At 48.1% G+C, this 21879-nt stretch overlaps 1 long non-coding RNA gene across 1 annotated transcript; it reads left to right on the forward strand.

Annotated features, from left to right (window-relative positions):
* Positions 1 to 9406: 9406 nt before the first annotated feature.
* On the forward strand, positions 9407 to 16984 carry LOC127688040 (uncharacterized). Its single transcript, XR_007978522.1, has 4 exons — positions 9407 to 9470; positions 11541 to 11646; positions 14806 to 14892; positions 16039 to 16984. It is a non-coding gene; the product is annotated as an uncharacterized LOC127688040 (long non-coding RNA).
* Positions 16985 to 21879: the final 4895 nt, after the last annotated feature.

A 21879-nucleotide genomic window follows, 5' to 3' on the forward strand; every position in this document is an offset into this window, starting at 1 on the left:
TCACCCAGGCAGAGATGGGGGAGCACAGGCTTCCAGACCTGGGTGAATTCACCTCAGAGAATTAGGGGCAAAATCCAGGCTGTTGGTCTTCAATGAAGCTCACTCGAACAAAATCTAGCTGCATGTGGGATGAGGCCCAGGACATGTCCTGTGTCTGTATTTTGGTGATTTGGCTCTGTGTAAGCCAGAAAAGTGTGCTCTCTAGTGGCGGGGCAAGAGCAGCATGCCAGAGGCATGGCGTCTGTGTGGGGAGGCCTAGAAATCAGCTTCTGCTGTTGCCCGCTCCTTCCCAATTCCATTCTCACCCAAGATGTTGTTGGCTGAAACCACTAAGGAAGAAATTCTGCTTTGCAAGGCAAAGTCCAGACACCTTTTGTCCTTTGGTGAGGTACAGAAGGTTGTAGAAGAGATGACAAGAGGAAGGCTTAACAGAGAGAACAACACGGGGGAATGCCGTGGGGAGGGGACGGTGTGGGAAGGGGACGTCGTGAGGAGGGGACATGGTGGGGAGGGGTCATCGTGGGGAGGGGTCGGCGTGGGGATGTGAAGAATGGCAAAGTGCAAAGACAGGCGGGTGAGAAAGACATGGTGGCATGTTCCTACACACACACACACACACACACACACACACACACACATCCTTACCCTCTCTCCCTCCATCACTCACAGCTTAATGGAGTTCTGAGAGAGAAAGCCGTGGGCTCAGCTGCTCATGAAAAGTCCTGGGGCGGAGTTTCCAAAGCAAGTGGGGGTGGAAGCGGCGAGGGGGTCACAAGTTTCCCTCTAGGCCAACATTTTTGTCTCCACTCCAAAAGGTCTGCACTTCTCAGCTGCTCTCATATGTCATCAGACACCCCTGCACTGCCTGACAATCCCATATACACAAACCCAGCGCCCAAGTGAACCGTTGCGTTCCCAAGCTGCTCAGGGTCTTCTGGGGGTGGGGAAGGGTTCGCTCTGAGCAGATCCAGAGCTGGCTGGAGATGAGCTCACTGTCTCGTCTCCGGGGGAAAGATTTACTGCGCCAGAACATGGCTGTCTTCCACAGCCCCACCCACTACCCCCATCTCCTCTTCCAAGCCTGAGGCTGGGATTGGGGAAGTTTATAGAAAGGCTGGGAACGGATCAATATTCCTGTCTTGAGTGACAAGAAGGAACTGTTCAGAGATTGAGGACACCTCTCTTTTTGCCCATAATTGGATGACAGTGATGCTACGATCAAGCCAGACCAGAGATTCCCACCTTCAACCCGCCCAGGTGCATAGGACCTCCCACTTGGCCTCTGGTGATGAAGAAGGGAGCGCCTGGGCTTGGTGGCCAAACATTTACACCCAGGATGTGAATTCCCTCTCTGTCCCATTAGATGTCATTTTTCCCTGTCTACCAAGCCTCAGGGACAGGCTCTAACCGGTTCCTGTTATAGCTTTCTCTACTGTAAGGATGAACTAACTTCTGTCTGAAGCCTCTGTTCCTTCAGTGTGATACCTTCAAAACATGGAGGCCGACAGAACCTTGAGAGCCCATCTGGAAAGCTGACCAGCGATGCTCTGCTTGGGGGTGTTAGATGTACTACCTTATTTAGTGCCACAGGGTGGGCATTTGCCATCTTTGCTTTATAGATAGGGCTGTTAATATCCAGGGAGGTTCATAATCTCGCCCAAGGTCACAGATAAAGCATGGTGGAATGAGAACTTGAGTCTCGCAGCCTGGCTTTAAAGTTGGAATAAAATGGCTTCAGTCTTGTCAAGCCTCGCTGTTGGCTCCCTCTGATGTCAGTTTGGTGACAGGATTCTGTTTTGTGCTTGTGCCTGCTCCTCCTCTGGAGACTGCCTGGGGTGCTTACCTTCCTGGCTCTCATCAGGATGTACTGCTGTTATATATGCCGCCATCTTTAGTCCACCATAGACTCATTATGTGGACCATGCCCAGGGTGCCACATGATGCTCCCATAGCCTTCCTCAGCTCTGTATCCACACAGAGCCCTACCTAGTGAAGTCCCTGGACAGGAAATGTCCCAGTGTGCCTTGCTGCAGGAAATCAACGCTAACACACTCAGCTTCCTCATTTCTGTAATGAGGTAGCAATAACAAATACAGAGCTTTGTAATGGCTGAGTGAATCAACGTAAGGCACTTAGGGTTGTGCCTGGAACATTGCAGATGTTCGTATGGGCCAGCAGTTCTTGATATTGATATAGGTGTTCTTGCTACCACTGTACTTGGAGACAGAAGAACCTTGAGGGGAAGACTTTGGATTCTGGCTCTTCTACTGTTGAGACAATTGATCTAGGCTTTGGTACTTGTAGTTCAAAGTTTCTTTTGTTTTGAGAATTAAATGAGATATACACCTAGCATGGAGAAAGAGCTCAATCAATGATTGTAAAAAGACTATTTCTCTCTCTCTCTCTCTCTCTCTCTCTCTCTCTCTCTCTCTGTCTCTCTCTATCTCTCTCTCTCTCTCCCTCCCCCATCCTTCCCTCCCTGCCTCCCTCAGACAGGGTCTTATACAGACCCAACTGGCCTAGAATTCACTAGGTAGACCAAGATGCTTTCAAAGTGTAGCAATCCTCCTGCCTCTGTCTCCCAAGTACTGGAATTATGAGCAAACTTGGCTCACTTTTCTTCTTCCCTCCTTTCTTTTCCTTTTTGTAGCACTGGGAATTGAACTTAGGGCCTTGTGCATAATAGGCCAGTTTTCTACCTTTGAGCTATATTTCCAGGCATAATGTTGCTATTTTAAAACTGGGATACATAATGTTTAAAGAGCCTAAGGCCATTAAATACTTCTCCTGTGACAGATTCACCCCTCTCTCTCTCTATCTCTCTCTCTGTCAGTCTGTCTCTCTCTCTCTCATATACACACATGCACACACACCTCTCTCTGCTTCCCCTAACATTGACAGTACAATCCTTCTACAGAGTCTACTGGTGATGGAGAGTACTTTGAAGTCTTTCATTCCTGATGCTGAGGGATATGTTCTGGTCACTTGAAAATTAAGGCCTTCAGATAAAAAGGAGAGCTGCCCTTGACCATCAGAACATTACCTGTCACCATTGCCTGTGCCTGCTTTCACATGGTCTAGGCAGCAAGGCACTACCCATGGCTTGACCCCTTCAGCAGGCTCCAGTGGGGAAAAGAAAGAAGGCAAATGACACAGGATGGTATGGGACATGCAGGTGGATGAATCATCACCCCATATTCTGAAAGCATAGGTTTGCAAGTCGAATAGTGACTTTGGGTCCCTAAAGACTTGCTCAGTAGAACCAGAGCCCCATCTGGCAGCAGGAGCCCACCATACCTCAGCAACAGGATGAACAATGCCTGATATAACTGGTGTGTGGAACTACCATGACATTGTCCCAGTTGCCAAAGCTTGGTGATGCCATATGCCCAGGGAAGAGGTTAGACCCTGAGGGCTTCTAGGGCAGACATGATTTTTAACCATCCACAGGGTCTAGGATTGGGATGTCAATAGTGGTTTCTAGGGAAGTCTCCATGTTGTGGGTGGGGGAATTCTGAAGGGATTTATTTGCTGATGAGAAAGCTAAGAGACTGCTTGTGTTCCTCTTCACTGGTAGACAAGTATGAAGTGAAGACAAAAGCCAGGGCTGGCGGAGGCTCTAGGCATGGCTGCTGTATAGCACGTCCAGAGTCCCCTTGGAGTCTTATTCCAATTGGTACCCTACTACCCCTACGTGAGACATCATGCTGTTGGGAATCTGACCCATTTTACTGTGTCTGTCTTCACCAAACAGACTCCTCAAAGGGAGGGGATGATACAGTTCTGTCTCCAAAGCATGGGCAAGCAAGAATCAGAGTTGTGCTGTGTTTAAATAGGAAAGAGAGGAGAGAGAGAGGAGAGGGAAAAGTGAGTGTGGCAGTACCATGGGAAAGAGTGAGACACCGGAGGGTAGCCTCTTCAGGTGGGGGTTATCACCTAAGGAATACTTCACAGGGCTTGACCTAGCCATCAGGAAAAGGCATTGAAGATAGGTATCCAAAAGATTTTGTCCCACTTTTGTCCCCCAAAGCCAGCACTAAAGTGAATCTGGACAACTTGAGGCAGTTAGCTCCCCAGGACAGTATTCTAGGATGTGAGTCTTAAACAAAGGATGCAGTAAAACTCAGGTCTAACCCCAGCTAAGTACCCAGGTGAGTCAACACTTAGGACTCCAGGAAGATCTGCTCAGACTCTTGTGGGAGCCTAGACGAGAAATTCTGGTCTGCTTGTCAGTCTCGGCAGGTAATGAACAGGCCTCAGCCTGGGGCGTACACAAATCTTGAGCTGAGGTCCTGGGATAGGTCACTCTAAGCCCTGCAGGGGAAGTGACTGGGAACATTCAGTCATGCCAGCAAGTGGGGGAATTACAGGTGTGCTGTGAAGAGTGGTTGGGCTGGTTTCAAGCCTGTCACCTGCCCATGGAAAACTGGTTCCAATTTTAACAACTGTCAACTCGGGCCCCCCTTGAGGCCAGAGAGGTAAGCTGGCTAGAATTTGGGGTGAACTGTCAGTCTTGTTGATCAGCTGAAGCCTCCCCAAACACCTATAGACAGTAGTGAGGGTCCTTAATGCCTTGTTGGAAGACAGATGGTAGGCTGAGATTGATACAAACCTTCAGAACCAGCATCATGGTGGACACCCCAATTGGTCCTGGAGTAACCTATGTGGGATGGACAGGAAGGAATGGGAGGCATGGGTAGAGACAGGAAGGGAGACTTTGAAACACAATGCACAGTATTGCTTTGATATTAACATACACTGTGAGCATAGACCTTAATAAACCTTAGTGCCTGTGAAAGTGTGTGTGTGTATGTGTGTGTTGAAGAGCTAAGAAAAAAAAAAAAAGAAAAATTAAGGAGAAGAAGAAGAAACAACAACAACAACAACAACAACAGAAAAACCCAAAACCCAACCCAAAACCCAGCCTTTTCTATCCCTGTAACCATTAGAAAGAAAATGAAGTCTAAATTGTGTTCAGGGCTGCTGGGACAGAGGAAGAGAGGCAAGAATGGAAAAAACAGGCCGTAAAGATGCCAGGACTCCTTAAGCAGAAACATCTGTTGTAGTCATAAGACTCAGGGCCGGTCAGGCTCCTAACAAACCCAGGAAGAGGAGAGTCTGCACTGGATCAGGATACCCTTGTGTCCAGCGCAGACCCCTGGGACAGCATACGTGCATGCAGAAGGGGTACCTTCTCCAGAGCTCCGCCTGGCCTGGCTCCTGGCAAGAGAGAAAAGGAGAGGGAGGAGCCTGGGGCAGCCAGGGGGCAGAGATGGGACAGCAGTTTTCAGTGTGTATTTATTTAAAGCTTTAACTTACTAGGGTAGCCTGGGGAACCACATGTCTCAACTTCTGCAGCTGAAGGAGGGGGGAAGGGAGGAGTTGCTGATCTGCTCTGGAGCTGGAGGCTCTGATTTTTTGCAAACTGTAGCACCTTCTCTTACTTGTGGCTTCAGCTGGAGCCAACTATCTAAGGTTTTTTGCCCCTTTTGATAGCTACCAAAATGTCAGGTACCATTTCTCAACCAGGTAATATTCTCTGTGCCACATTCCTGCTACATAGCACCTCATTTGACCCTCTGACAAATGTATCATTACTGTTGGGTAAAAATATATATGACTGTCTTCAGGAAGGTTGTTGTATGAGTACTACATACCAGAAGAAAACTGAGGCCAGACACTGCTAAGAGACTCCCAGATCTCCCAGTCACACACTCCAAGGGCCATCCAAGGAACCGCCTCTCCTTCCTCCCATGAAATGAATGTGAAAAGCAGCACCAGCCAAGCACTGCTGGGGGAACAGCTGTGCTCAATCAGCCCAGCATTCATGCAAACCTCGAGAGTCCCCCCCACCCCACCTCCCACCCCACCCCCTCCCACCTCCTGTGGTTCATTCATCTTTATGCTCCATATTATCTGCTTAGGTGTACAGATGGAACCACAGCCATCAGCATGCCACCCCCTCAGGGAAACCGCCAACTTTCCCCCAACCCCCACACCACTGTCATGGCAACAACATCCTGCTGTCTCTCAAGGAAACACAGGTAGTGAAAGAGATGAAAACCAGACCCCACTTTACTTGCTTGTGGGAAGTGAGGAAGGTTCTGGAAGACTCCATTGGAAAGGCTAGATTTGTTTTCTCTTCTAAGAGCTTCTCCTTCAGGCTGGCCAGGCCTGGAACTTTCATCGACACAGCTATGTTATCTACATTAGACAGCTCCCTGCGACCAGTATTTCACATGGATGCATATACTTGAGATGAAAGTACGATGGCTACAGTTGGAAACAGGGTCCATGATTAGGGGGCTAATAATGCTCACAGACAACACAAAAATGAGATAGCTAAAGGAAGAGTTGAACCCCCAACATCAGGGTCTGAAAGGCTACTACTACTACTAATGGCTCCTGAACAATGTCTGGGATGCTATCGTTCATGAGTTTGGGGGTTGCTAGTGTGGGTCCCTGCCTTCATCAACCCCATGGGGTAGGTAGTATCACATCTACCCTAAAGAGAGGGCTCACTTCCCTTCTGCCACATATTGTTGAGTGCAAAACTGGAACCAGAATCCGTAAGGCTCTTCCCTGGGTGCCACTGTATCAGACTGAGATGTGTGACATGTGACCTAGTGCTTCTATGAAAACCCACTCCCTGATCCAGTAGGGGCCTGTGGTTCTTCACAAAGCAAACAGCCGCAGGCTCAGGGACACTACCGTCCTCTTTAACATTCTACTCAGACAGCCATTTGGGCTGGTGTCACTCTTTCTCTGGAGAAAAGCTTTCCCATCAGGATGTTAGGATCGAACAAGAAGCCACAGTGTGCAGTTGGTCCCACACTGTCTCACTTGGCTGCCTGTTAAACCCCAGTCCTAGTACTGAGTCACAGATGCCAGCAGGGGCCTCTTCAGTGAGGATCAGAAGCCCATGACAGGAGACAGCTGCTCCCTGGGGGCTTGGGTAAGACTTTGATATGATTTTGGTATCTCAGGGGATGGATATGATGAAATCTCTTTCAGATGGTCTCTCTCACAAGATGGGGAGAACCCCCCCACCCCTGACCAGCAAAGGAATTAAGAATCTGTTGCTTCAGTCTCAGTGGAAACAAGAAACAAGGTAGTGTTAGGCCTGTATAGGTATGAACACTCATACCTATGAGCTCAGCATTTGGAAGGCTGAAGCAGGAGCCTTTCTGAGAGTCTGAGGTCCCCTGGACTATGAGACCCTGTTTTATTGGTGTGTGTGTGTGTGTGTGTGTGTGTGTGTGCACGCATGTGCGCTCCGAATCATATATGTGTATGTTTAAAATCAATTATATATTAAAATATATAAATTATATACTTATTTATTTTAAGGCAAGGAGATGGTTTGTGTGAACCCTGATGACTAGAATTCCAGAGAGTTCGAGAGAGAGAGGGAGAGGGAGAGGTAGACGAGAGGGAGGGAGAGGGAATGAATGAGAATCTTCTGGTTTTTTAGTTCTACTCCAGAGTCTTCTTTTACCACAGGGCTGGGGTGATCTGCATTCCACAATAAGGAGGGCCTAGGAGAGGCCTGGGGTCCAGAGTTTCTCCAAAGCACAAAACTAGTCTAGGAAGATGACCCCCAAAACCTGCCCCGGTTCTAGAAGGATCTTTGTTGCTCTCCCGCCCCCCTTTGCTTCTGCAGAAGGGTTTCTCTGACAACCCATGTTAAGAGGCCTCCTGGGTACAGGCACCCTGCTGGATGCTGGCATGCAGCCCAAGAGTGGGACTCCCTGGCTGCTGGCCCTGTGGGGCTCGCAGCTAGAGGGAGCTGACTTGTCATCCAGTAACTAGCGGTCCGCAGGGGTTCTAGTGAGGGGCACACATTCCCTGCCTGACTTCAGGCTGTTCTCTTGCAGTTTACTTGCTTATTCAAATACTGCTTTGCCCACACGAGTCTCTTCCACCCAGTGTCCTTCCTCTCTCTCCCCTGACAGCCCTTCTGCAACCCACCGGACATCTAGGTTCAATCCATGTATGCATGAACATGGAACTTATCCATACAATGACCAGGAAGGCTGTTCCTTGGGAACATTGTGTTTGCCTTAGTAAGAAAATAAAATCAAAGTGTATATGGAGGGGAAAGGTGGCTGTGTGTGTGGGGGGGTGAGTAAAGATTGGGGTGCACAGGAAAAGACACTGGACCCAGGATGTTGCCATACATCCTGACCCAACCTACTCAAAGCTCCTGACTCTAGTTTTGAACAATGCTAGGCAAATTACCACCCTGGTAACAGGACCATCACAGCTCTGCCTGTCCATCCCAGCCTCAGAAAGACATAGCACTTTCTTAGTGATCTTCTCTTGCCCAGGCTAGGGGGGCGATGGGGTGAAGGGCAGAGTCCTGGAGGAAGGTGGATTTGCTATGGAGATTCATCTAGCAAAGCAGGAAGCAGACCATGCTGAGGGGGCTTTGCAGGCTGTGATGAGCTCTGCAGCAGATGAGCCGTTGTCTTGGTAACACTAATGAAAAGCAGGCCTCAGAGAGGGCCAAGAACCCCCAGGGACTGAGTTATCTCCCCCTCCCAAGTGACTCTTCTCGCCTCCCCACCAACAACCTCAGATCAAACTCCCCCTGAAAAGTTATAAAATCTCTACCAGAAACAGAGAAAGTCAGTGGCCTGGCCAGGCATCTGCCCACGTCTCCCTGGATGCTCCGGTGACACCGGTGGCACCATCCAGCCTGGCTCATTATTCTGTTTTTCTTCCTTGCCTGAGCAGGACAGTGAGGGAGGGGACAGGGAAGGAAGGCTTGTTCTGCTCTGTTAGACTGACATCGAGTCAGAGTGTTTGCTTCAAGTCAGGGGGGGCTCCCTGCTCCCATCCTCTTTGTGTTTCAGTTCCCAGGTCTTCTTTGGTCTCATGGATTCCCGAAGTGCCTTGGTTGCTTGCTTCCTCGCCCTACCAGCCTCTGTCTGCCTGGGGCTCTGCGGCAGCTTCTGAGGGAGAGTAATGCCTCTCTGGAAATGGAAAGGGCTGCCTGCAGAAGGAGCTGGCCTCCCTGCCATGGGGGGCAGGCCTGGACCTTATTCACTGTGAAGAAAAGGAGGTGCTCACATGTGGCCAGCAGGGAATTAAAGCTGGTCTGAGAAAACCCGAGTGACACCGCCCCGCCCTGCTCCCGCCCTGCCGTTCCCCTCCCCCCATTCATTACTTGTTTTGCCTGGTGGATATTAAAATGCAAAGAAGTTGAGAAACATAGAGCCCTCAGCAGAGGGGCAGAGGCGGTGCTGCAGCAGGCTTTGTCCTGCTAGTAAATGGAAAGGCACCATTCGCCCAGTTGATGAGAATGTCCTGTGGTTGCCCTTGGTGACAGCAGAGTCCCCCGGGGGAGGTATAGGTTCAAGTAGAGAGGCAGCAGGGGGTTGTGGGTAGAACCTAGATTGGGCGAAGAAGTTGAGTATGATTTGAGTGTCATACTCAGTTCTGCCAAACTCAGACCTCTAGCCTGGGTAAGTTACTACTCTATGCTCTCCATCTTTGGAAAATGAGGGCTACAGCAGGGCAGGCCTAGGGTCTGTTCTGTTTATTCAGGAAGGAGAGATGACAAATGCTATACCAAAAGCACATGCATGTCGGTCAAATGGAAGGCACGAGACATTAACCTAAAGTGTGAGAGGGATTCATGGATGTGCTGGGAGGGAGAGGGATGTGTCTTGTGGCGGGAGGCTTCAAACACAACTTCAAGAATGACAGGATTTGGACAGAAATAAGACCAGTTGAGTGGGGAGTAAGACCCAAGTACTGAGGGAGAGGAGGAAGGCATGGAGAAGGCCAGCTTGTGAGGGATGGGGAGGACACGGGGAACTGTAGTGAAGGCTGTCTTATGCCACGAGGAGCCTCTGTAGAGGAGAGACACTTGCCCCCGGTGGCTTTTTAAATGAATGAATCTGTGTGGAGTGACATTCACCAAAAAACAACCCAGCCAGAAGAGGTGAAAGGAAACCAGGTCAGTGATCGGAGAGAGCAGGGCTATTGGCCTCAGGGAGACTTGGAATTTCTGTGGCTGGGGCATCTGAACCTCCAGAGACTTGTCCTTTCCTTACCTCTCTGCCAAGGAGGTCAGCCAAGTGGCACAGGAGGGCAGAAGTTAGAGTTAAGGTATGAAAGAAAGAAAACAAGCCCCGCTGTGTTGGGAGCCCGGGATGGTGACACTTACAGGACACCTAAGGGACCTGTGTGGAAGCACAAGGCAGTGAGTGGCCGACACCCGGTCTTGGCAGCAGGAGGCATAGAGCACCATGAAGACCCTTCTAGGAAATTCTCGAGCTCCTTTTCTGAATTCCCACTGGCCGACCTCATGCCTACCAGGATTTGGCCTTGGTCTGGTTATAAGAGTGGCCCATGCTGTGGCCCATATGTCCCAACCATAGTCAGAGTATTCTTGGGATAAAGGGACAGATTCACCTAGAACACAATGTCCGACCTTGCTTTCAGATTCTGAAATTTCCTGGCCAAGTGTCTGAGCTTAAATCAGTTGAGTGTAGGGTCCTGTCTAATTAACTGAAGTCTGGTCTGCTAAAGCAGGTGGGTTATAGAATTGGTATGTACATCCTTGGGCTTTGGTGGTGACCAAGGGGCAGTGTAGTAGGGCTAGAACTCAAAGTCTAAATATGCTTGTGCGTAAGACCTTGTCGGGGCTGCTGAGATGACTCCAGAGGTAAGGCAGCCTGATGCCAAGACTGAAGATCTGAATTCTATGACCGGGACCCATGTGATGGAAGGAAAGAACCAACTCCCTTAAGTTGTCTTCTGACCTCTAGGTGTATATTATGCTGCATACAACTCTCTCTCTCTCTCTCTCTCTCTCTCTCTTTCTCTCTCTCTCTCTCTCTCTAAACGAATGCAAATATAATTTTAAAAATTTAAAGACCTCTTCTAGTACTAGGTAGGGTTAGGGGCTGAAACCAGTCTATGATTAGCTATCTCTAGGCCACCACAATCTAGCTGGACTTCTTGTGACTCTAAAGTCTCAATTCAAATTTGGCCTTCAGGACATCGTGAAGATGTCTGTCAAGGCAGGAGAAGAGACTGAAGACTTTATTTGCTTGATGAGTAATTTTCAAATATTTGGGCATGTGGAATCTGACCTCCATTGGACTCTGTTTCAAAATGTCACAGGGTGGGTTTGTAGTTCCCAAACCATTTACACCATGCTTCTGGGTACACCACTATTGAGTTGTGACTTGTCTCCAAAGAGCTTCACTCTCTCCTAGCAGGTCTGTAAGTGTGATAGACAGACTTAATGGGCAGCAAATCCAATGGACTTAAGGCCTTGGTGAACCCAAGATCTGCCTGTGCCTTAAACTCATCCTCTGACCCCCTAGCCAGTCCCAATGGGTCACTCGAAAGGCCTACATTCTACCATTTATGTCCTTTGGGGTTGGTATCCCCTATGTCAGTGGATCTCAAACCTTTCTAATGCTGTGACCCTTCAATACAGTCCCTCATGTTGTGGTGACCCCCAACCATAACATTATTTTTGTTGCCACTTCATAACTGTAATTTTCCTACTGTTATAGATCTGTGTTTTCCGATGGTCTTAGGTCGTGACCCCTGTGAAGGGGTCATTAGACCCACAGATTGTGGACCACTGCTCTTTGAGGTCCTGTCTTACAGAGAAGGAAGGTAAGCTTTCTGAGTGATCAAGGGAACCTGGAAAATCCTGAGGTCTGTCAAAATAACTGATGCCGACCATGCCCTCTGTCTTCTGAGCTCAGGCCTGAGATTTCTTTCAGGCCCTAAAGGCTCTTGCTCTGTTTAGTTTTATTGTTCCTACTCTGATGCTACTATACTCAAGCCAAACTGCAGCCAGCTCTACAGTAGGTAGAGGCAGGGGGTGAACATTGCAGCGGGGCTTCTCAGACGTCTACTTAAATGGAATAGTTTCCAGAATACCCTGGAGACTGATAGGGAGGTGCTGCATGTTAAAAAACAAAACAAAACAAAACAAAACCACACAGACACAGACATACACACACACACACAGAGAGAGAGACAGACAGACAGAAAGACACAGACACAGACACACACACTCACACACACAGAGACAGAGAAAGAGAAAGAGAGAGAGAGAGAGGGAGAGAGGGAGAGAGGGAGGGGAGGGGACTGCAGATTGATTTGCTCTGTGCAGACTGACTTGAAAGTTCCTGGTATGTTTAGAAACAGTACAAATAAGGTTGTTGAATAAAAAACCAGAATACCTAGTGCCATTTGGATTTCAGACATGATAGGTATCATAGGACTCTCTCTCTCTCTCTCTCTCTCTCACACACACACACACACACACACACACACACACACGCACACACATGCGCGCATACACACCATGGAGTCTATTTATACTAAAACACACAATGGAAGATATTTATACTAGAAAACTACATTGCCATTTGAAATTTTTTAAACTTTTTGTGGCATCTAAAGATCCTACCCTCAAAGTTAAACACCTCAGGTTGGTGTCCCCAAGTATGGTCAAGGAGAAGCCAGGGCAGGTGGTACTCCTTTAATCCAGACATACACTGAGTCCTCCTAAGCAGCAGGAATAGAGGCCTCTCCAAGCTGCCTCAGCTCACTGCCTGGGGAGTGAAGACGGCCTTCCTTAGCCTGTGCTGGCAGGGCCTCTTTCTTTGAGGGTCAGGAGGACAGGAGGGGTGGAATGGGTCTGGCCATTTAGGATCAGCTAGACAGGAAACTTGTGGGAGGCTCAGAAGTAACTTGTTTCCAGACTCTTGAATCTCTGAGGTGAACAAAGCCATATGTCACAGGGAAAGTGGTGGTAGCCTCACCAACAAGGAGAGTGGAGAGCTGACCTCAGGAGCCAGCCACCCTGAGACCTGCTTGGCTTCTGCATATTTACTCTTCCAGAACCATGGAAAGGGCCACAGGGGAGGGTACTGAGTCTGAGAGGGTGAGCAGTCTGGATCACGGGTTCAACTAAGAGTGAGAAGGCAGTTGTCATAGAAAGTGAATGGGCAGCAGGGCTAAAGACAGATGATCAGAAGCAGGGGCCCTGCGCTCCCCTCCTACCACTGATGAACAGCCCTAAAGACCACACTCAGGGCTCAGGGTGAGTTTGGTGGCCCCAGCACAGGCTGGTTCCTTTCAGGCACAGACTTTCTAAACTAAGAACAGTCTCCAAGATGCACTGACAACTGCTCTTCTTCCCTGGATGAGAGAATCATAGAGATGGACAGATCTTGGTGCTCTCTGATATTAAGAAACTTGTATTTGAGTTTTACCCAGGATTACTGGTACAGAGCTCCAAAAACCCGTGATAATAGACAGGCTGTAGGGTGGTAGGGAACTTCGTGAGGGAGGCTGATAGCCAGAAAGGCCAAGGGGATGACCTGTGGTTTGACTTGAAGTGCCCTCAGCAGGCTCATGTTTTGAAAGCAAGGCGCCATTTTGAAAGCTGTGAGGTTATTTGGGGATGGGATCTGGCTGGCAGAAGTAGGACACTGGGTCAGGCCTTTGAAGGTTGGTTTAAGCTTTTGGTTCTCAGTCTGCTCTGTCTACTTCCTGGTCTGTACCATATGAAGAAGCTGCTGATAGCTGCTCCTGCAATCCCCCTGACAGAGCTGCTATTCCTTCCTTGCCACAACTGACTGAAATCCCTCTGAAGCTAGGAGAAGAAATAAATCTCTCTTCTTTTGTTCTGGTGAGGCAGTTTGACTACCATGAGAAGAAAAATAACACAATGTGGTTAAAAGGTGAGAATGTATGCCCAACTCTTCCCCTACAGGGACAAGGGAAGGATTGAAAATTGAGTCAAGTACTGATGGCAAGTGATTTAAAGAATTGCACTTATTCTATGACATCTCCATAAATCCCAAGTGATAAAGGCTGGGGAGACTATAGAGTAACATAATGAGGTACTAGGAGGCTACTGGCATCTTGTGATTCCCATCTGAAGTGAGAGGAATCTGTGGTCTGGAGCTCTTAAACCTTTGGCATCTATTGGGAATTCTGAGCAGTGGGTGTCAGGATTTGACAGTTTCCAGGTGGAGTCAGGCATAGTGGAGCTTGCTTTCAATCCTGGAACTTGGGAGATAGAGGAAGGCAGGTTTCTGTGAATTCACAGCCAATGTGGTCTACATAGTGAGTTCCTGGACAGCCAAAGCTACATAGTGAGACCTTGTTTTGAATGAATGAATGAATGAATGAATGAACAAATACATTTTAAACAAAAAGAAGAAGACTTCTAGTTAGTATGCAGAAAGTTTGAAAGTTGTTTGGGGTGAGGGGAACATCTGCATTTAGGGGTCAGTATTCTGAATAAAAACCTACCTTAGGCATCTAGGGTTCCACATAGGAAAGCAGTCAATATAGGAGGCTATCTTATTGGCAAGGTTGAGGAAGGATCTATGTGAAAGACATAAATGACAAGGAAAATGATCCTTTATTGGTGATCAGTTAGGACCAGGGGGAAGAGGTAATCAAGCCATGTCTGGAGAAGTGGATCCTGAAACGCCGGACATGCTTGGGGGGGAGACCACTGTAGAGAAGGGCACAGGCATACGAGATGTGAGAAGGCAGACCAGTGCCATAGAGGGCTGAGGAAGCTATGCAGAAAGACATGGCCTCGGCTCCCCACATCACCAGTCACACAGTCAGCTCAAGATCTTGGCACTGTGCCTGGCTGAGCGTGGGGTGAAGTGCAAAAGGCAGGTCCTAATATTTGCGCCCAAGATCAAGGGTAGTGCAGCCATGACTAGCCACGATGCTACTTTCTTTAGAAATTTAAAAGATTTAATTTTAATTTGCTCATGTATGTGTGTCTTTCAGGGAGTGTACACACATGCATTCAGGTACCCATGGAGACCAGAAGAGGGCACAGAACCACCCTGTACAGGTGCTGGGAACAGAAGTCAGGTACTTTGAGAGAAGCAACATGCAGACATGAATGCTTTGCAGTCTCTTTAGACCTTTTTGGTTTTTGTTTTTTAAAGTAAAAATAAGGAGAACAAGGAATGAAAATCACACCCATGATCGCTTCACATTTCATCATTAGACTGCAGGGGAAAGAGAAGGTTTGCCTTTGTTTACCACTTTTGTAGCTGGTCTTTGCTACTTTGCCCATCCTCTGTCTCCCTCTTTATTCCTCTGGTTTTACTCTGATCCCCAGAAGGCTGGAGGGGAGAGAGGAGCTAGGAATGTCCCTGAATTGAATTACCTTTCCTTTTGTTTCTTTTTTAACCACAGCTACTAAAAAGCCACAACCAACCTCCCTAAAAGACCACCAACTCCCTCCCCCATGCCTCTCAGGGTCTTAGCATTTATAGACCCTCTGAGAAGTTCCCAGAATTCCAAGTGTCACACAATCATAGGAATTATCTGCAGCAGGGGTGGGTGGTGGTGGGGGGTAAAACCATGCCTCTGTGAGAGCACGAGGCAGATCATAGTGAGTTGCTTCGAACAGTCTGAAGCAGCCCCACATCCATACCCCTGGGATTAAAGCAAAGGCACATTTTTATAATATTTCTGTGTCTTTTAAAGAACCAAAATGGTCAAAATTGTCACTACACCTTTTCAAGGCTGGGCCTTCATCTTCGAAATGATGGGCATCAAAGAGAAAGTCACAGGACAAGGAGGGCCCAGGGGCTTTGATGCTGTTACCTGTGGAGGAGGTCACAGGTACAGGGTAACCCATCTGTACCCTCCTCTCCCTCCTCCACCATTATGTCTCCTCGTGAGTTACAGTAAATGCAGAGATCAGCTAGGCTCTGCTTCTAAGCTAAAGGTCAAGGCTAGAAAAGACTTGGAACCAAACTGAAAATTCTGCTTCCCTCCCATAACTCCTGTCAACTTGTTAAGCATTTCTGTTTATACAAGTTCTGGAATAAGCATTGGTCTCTCAGGCTCTGACAAGACCCTGGCCTCCTGAGCTTGCTTTCCAGGGAATCTCAGCTAACCACAAAAAGAATCTCTCTGTTTCTTCCTTCTTTAGCCAGCTTTATATATATATATATAAAAGACAATTAACTGTTTCTCTTGATGTTGAAATGTTTTCTCTTGCAGATCCCCCAGCAGCAGAAAGCTTAGCTGAGAACACAGGCTCTGGGACAAGAGGAGGCACACGCAGCCAGGCTCATTTCTGACCCTTTGCTGAACTCAGTCTTGCCCCTGCCCAGATCAAGGGCTAAGCCAGTACTCATCGTCAGCACAACAGTGTCAGACAGAGGAAGACTGTGGCTGCTCTAATTGCTAAGAAGTCTCTTGCCCTCAAAGCTCTGAAGCACCAAAGCCTGAATCCTTCCCTAGAAACATCGACCTCTCTCAGGCCCAGTCACGCCCACTGCCCCAGTGCAGCAACCGGGAGAACAGACCTTGTTGCCCGTCATCGAGCGCCATGGAGAGGAGGATGAGAGGAGACTTGCCTATGCATGAGGGCTTCTAGCTCACATACACGTCCTCAGCCTTCTTGTGATGGCGTGACTTTCCATCCTCAGTCTTGTGGTTTACTGAGATGTGGGCGCGTGCGTGCGTGGTGGGCAGGGACAGATGCCCTCCTCTCTCAGACCATTCCCCCTCCTTGGCTGGACTGCTTCTGTGTTCCCTGGAGATGACAGCTAGGAACCAGCCACCAGCTTCTGTTGTTCCCTGGGTTCCCTTTGGGCTTGGCCAGTGTGAGGCAGGGGCAGGAAATCAGAGGTTGGGTGGGAGAACATCTCTTTCCCTTTGCTACCTTTGCTGCTGCCATGTTTTGTCCCTGACAGGGGCTATGCCCCTCCATTCCGTGGCTCTCCCAGGTGACATCCTCTAGGGTCCCAGCTCTCACCAGGCCAGTGACATTATTTCTTTCCTTGGCTCCTCTGGGCTCCAGGATGATAGCAACTTCCTGTTGTTACCAGTCTCCAGTGGAGGGTGGGGAGGGCCCAGCATTCCTGGCACCTCCCAGCCACTGTCCCACCACTGTCTCCTGCCACCCAGGGTTAAATCACCTCACTTGTTTTATCTTTCTATTAAATTGGGAATTAAAAAAAAAAAAAAAGTCCTCCAGGATTGCTGACTCAGTACTTTGATAGAGCCTGACGCTGGGCAGCACCAAATAGGGAAATGCCTCTAAGAAGCTTGGCACAATGGTGGGCACATTACAGAGAAAGGTACAGTGAGTGTATCAGCTAACCCACTGCTAGCCTTGGCCTCCTTTTTAGAGAAATAGTCATTCTTGAGAATTTTCTTGGAAGCTGAGGTTATCAGTGAACCTTTTAAAGTGGCCAGAAGACCAAAGACATTGTGCCCACTCCTTTATTTGTTTTTTAAATGTCAGATTAGATTTGGTTAAGCAATCTTCACTTTCTCCCTGTATCGCTTCACCTTTGGCCCATTTTTCCAGCAGCCTCCACTCCCCCCACACACACCTGAGACAGACCCTGGCTGAATCATTGGGCTCCCCTGGCCCAGGAGCTCTTGGTCCACTAGAGCTTTTAACCTGTGGGTCACAATCCTTTTGGGGGTTGCATATCAGATATTTACATTAGGATTCATAGCACTAGCAAAATTACAGTTATAGAGTAGAGAGAAAAATAATTTGATGGTTGGGGTCACCACAACATAAGGACCGTATTAAAGGGTCATGGCATTAGGAAGGTCCACTGCTGTTGGACTTATTGCAGGTGCTGCTATGCTGCAAGCACAAACACAGAAACAATCTACCCTTTGTTACAGTGGTGACTGAGGGACTCATGCCCAGGGCTGCTACTGTTTTCATTAGTTCTGCCCCTGGCTCTTGAGCAGGACCAGTAGGATCACCATGGAGATCCAAGTGTCTTTCAGGGGCTGGAGTGAAGCCCCAGGTGCCCTGCATGGTCGGAGAGCAGGAGCAGTGACATGGAGAGGCTGGAGAAGGTTTGAAGGCTAAGAGGGCTGTGTAGCCAGCATCAGTGCTACCAACTTATTTACAGTCTCAGAGCTTTAGTCCACTAACGTCATGATGGGAAGCATGGCAGGGAGCATGGCAGCATGCTGGCAGACAGTGCTGGAGAAGCAGCTGAGCGTTCTACAGCCAGATCCACAGGCAGCAGGAAGAGAAAGCCACTGGGCCTGGCTTGGACTTTTGAAACCTCAAAACCCGTTCCCAATGACACACTTCCTCCAACTAGGCCATACCTACTCCAATATGGCCACACCTCCTAATCCTTCCCAAGTAGTGTCACTCTCTGATGACTAAGCATTCAAATATATGAACCCTGTGGGGGTCATTCGTATTCAACCATCACGTCAGGGAAGGCCTGTTAGCAGCAGCATGAGACAGCTGGCTACATTGTTTCCAGGTGGAAAAGCAGAGAGGTGAATGCTGGCCTTCCACTAGCTTTCTCCTTCTTGTGCAATGAGACACCCCAACCTATGGAATGGTTATGGCTACACTGGTTGTGGTCTTTCCCACCTCAGTTAAATCTCTGTGGAAATGCTCTTACAGACATGCCCAGAGGTTTGTTTTGTAGGTGATTCTGAATTCCATTAACCTGGCAATCATTCTTAACCATAACAGTAGTGTAGAGAGTATTTAGGTAGGGATATTAGCGAAGGCGGGTGTTTTGAGTGACAGCAAACACATCCCTCAGGATATGGTGCCTGAGGAGCATAGGGCAATCCAGGCAGATGAAAGATGGCGATCAAGGACACTGAGTTGGGAGCCTGCTTTACAACAGTAAAGAGTTCCATGCGCCTGAGTAGAGGGAGGGAGAGAGGTGTCGGGAGGTGAAGGCAGAGAAGGAGCAGGCCTGGCTCATGGGGTTTAAGATCACTGTGGCCTCTGGCTTTCTGTGTGTGTAAGATGACTCTTGTGGGGTGGGAGGCAGATTTGGAACAAGGAGAGGTGTGCTGGGGTATGCCCAGTCACCCTGGATGGTAAAAACTGACTGTAAATAGTACAGAACAGAAGGACAAATGCGGACATAATCCAGGTTGGCACAATGGCACAGTCTGGGCTTGAGTCCATACTCCATATATGACCCAAATCACCTGGAGTAAGCAAGTCTCTTTGCTTCTGTGTCCTCACCTTTAAAATGAGTCCATAGAGCTCCGCATTAGCTGAGTGACTGTGTGCACAGGGCCTGGCTCATCTCAAGTGCTATGTTGTTCCTGCTGTTGTTGCTACATCAGAGGTGATTGAAAACTGAGCAGTCAAAGCCATAAGGGGGAAATAGCACCAAGATTGAAGTCATCGTGGTAAGAATGATGGCCCATACCTGTAATCCAATGCTTGGGGGTGGAATGGGGGGGGGGGGAGTCAGCAAGATCAGAATTATAAGGTTAACTTCAACTATATATTGGTTCAAGGATACCCTGGACTATATAAGACCCTGTTTTGAAACAAATGCAAAAATAAAAACCACTGAAGCCTCAAACCATAAATTCATTCACAGATACCAGGAGACGCAACACAGGGATAGGGGTTTGGGGTGTCAGAAAAAGCTGAAGGGTAGAGGAATGCACAGTCCAGGGTGAGGTGAGAGGGGCCGTGGAAGATGATTCAAAGGCCAGTCTGTGGGAGAGCAGCGGTGGGTACCCTAGGCAAAAAACAAAACAAAACAAAACAAAACAAACAAACAAACAAACAAACAAACAAACAAAAACCAACTAGGAAATAAGGAGTTGGGACCCAGACAGGCCAAAGATCAAGAGATGAAACTCGGGAAGCAGAGAACAGTGACAACTGGAGGCAAGTACCCAACGCCAACATCTTACTTCAGGTATGTGACGTGGCAGGCTTCTTAATGAGCAGCTCAGGCTTCCAACAACCCAGAAAGCAGGACAGCTGCTGGCTTTTCTAGCTTTGAGATCTGAGGTCTGGGACTTGTTGGACAGGGCTCATGACACAGGGATGGACTACTGCATAGACGAGAAACTTAAAACCCACTGCAGGCTGGGGAGCTTCCAGGGTCTGAGTGATACTTAGCAACACCCCATTAGTATATTTGGATTAGAGATAGCATCTCTAAAAGTTGGCCAGACATCCCTACTACTAAGCCAGAGATACTAAGGACTTGAGAAATTCTTGTACGGAATATGAAATGGCAGAGCCCTGGGAGCCTCTGAAGCATGCGGACCAAGTCTTCCCAGAATGGCATAGTTGTCAATCACCAGGATTGTGCTCTGATGCTAATTCTGATAGACAATGAAACCAGAGCCAGGTTTACTTCCCGGGTCTGTTTCAGAGGCCCATTCTTCATGTCTGGGGATGTTCACTCTTAGCTTGCATCTCTCCATATACCTGACTATGGTTCTTGGTTGAGAAGCTGGGAAGTGGAGTCTCAAGATACAACCAATCAACAGCTAACCAAAGGACCAAGAGTTGACTAGTCTTCTAACCAAACTTACATAGGAGAGTAATAGTCCCTTGAAGATATCTATTCTAGTGTATGGAACCTGTGAGTATGTTGCCTTACAGGTAGATTTAAAGCTTCTAATTGATTGATCCTGTAATAGGCATAATGCCCCACATTGGTCCCAATATAATCAAAAGGGTTTTGTTTTGTTTTTAAGATTTATTTATTTCATTTATATGAGTACACTGTCATTGTCTTCAGATACCAGAAGAGGGCATTGGATCCCATTTCAGATGGTTGTGAGCTACCATGTGGTTGCTGGGAATTGAACTCAGGACCTCTGGAAGAGCAGCAACCAGTGCTCTTAACCGCTGAGCCACCTCTCCAGCCCCCAAAGGGTTCTTTAAATGGAAAAGGGAGAGAGAAAAGAAATTGCAGCCAGAGGGAGATGTGCTTGAAGAACAAATGATCAGAGGGCTACAATGCTGGTAGCCTGAAGACAGAGCAAAGAATGTGGAAAACCCTAAGAAGCTAAAAGCAATCTCCTTAGGAACTTCCAAAAGGAAATAAGACCCTGGCATCCTGATTTTTAGATAAGTGAGATCCAATTTGGACTCCTGACCTCCAAATTGTAAGAGAATTAATTGGCATCATCATTGGCAACTACCAAGTTTTTGGTAGTTGGTTACAGAAGTGACAGATCCAAGCTAGATCTGTGTTTTGCATGGAGGGCCCAGTGCCAGGGTACGCATTGTTCTCATCCCAATGGTCCAACTTTAGCTCCATGGTCACCTCCTGTGTTCCTGCCAACCAGAAGATTCATCGTTCCTTGACAGTCCCTGTCCCTGACCTCTGACAATTTTCCAGATGCTTCTTGGAAAGGTCATTGGATCCTATCTCTAGGGAGAGACTCAGGCTTTCAAAGCCTGCTTATGGGGTTGATGGGCTGGCTGTCTAAAGGCAATGCCAAAGACATCGGTGATTTTCGAACTGGGAAACCAGTACAAACATGAACTAGCGTGTTGTGTATGCATGCGCTGCTCTCTAGACTTTGAGCCAAGGACTCTGCATGCCTGCAGGGACTCTCCTTTTAGGGTGTTGACCACAGTCTTCAATTACAACTTCATGTATGCAAATGCCATTCTCCTACTAGATTTGAAGCTTCCTTCAGGCAAAGATTGTGGACTTAAGTATTTATCTTGCTAACCTCCAGTGAAGGAGTGGGTAAAATCAGGGAAGGGTTCTGATGAGGGTATGGGGTTACCACAGGCTGCTGAGAGCTCTGACTCCTGGCTCACCCACAGCCTCCAGACTTAGACTCTCTGACGGCAGCCTGATTAGATTCTGTTCCTTTAAATGCAGTATGCAGTGAACACTTATTGGAGACATATTTTCCAGAGTCCTATCTTGGTAGTTTTTAGGTTACTCATGACTTCTAGATCCTTCCAGTCCTTGGTGCCATTGGCCTACCTTATAAAAGGTGACAAGAATATTTTCCCACAGCTGTGAGAGACCCACCTGCCATATGGTGAAGGATCCTTTGGATTCTTCATCATGGGCCTGCTGCTCAACCTAGCTCCTCCCTACA

Source organism: Apodemus sylvaticus, chromosome 6 (genome assembly GCF_947179515.1).
Source record: "Apodemus sylvaticus chromosome 6, mApoSyl1.1, whole genome shotgun sequence".
In the NCBI taxonomy this organism is placed as follows: Eukaryota; Metazoa; Chordata; class Mammalia; order Rodentia; family Muridae; genus Apodemus; species Apodemus sylvaticus.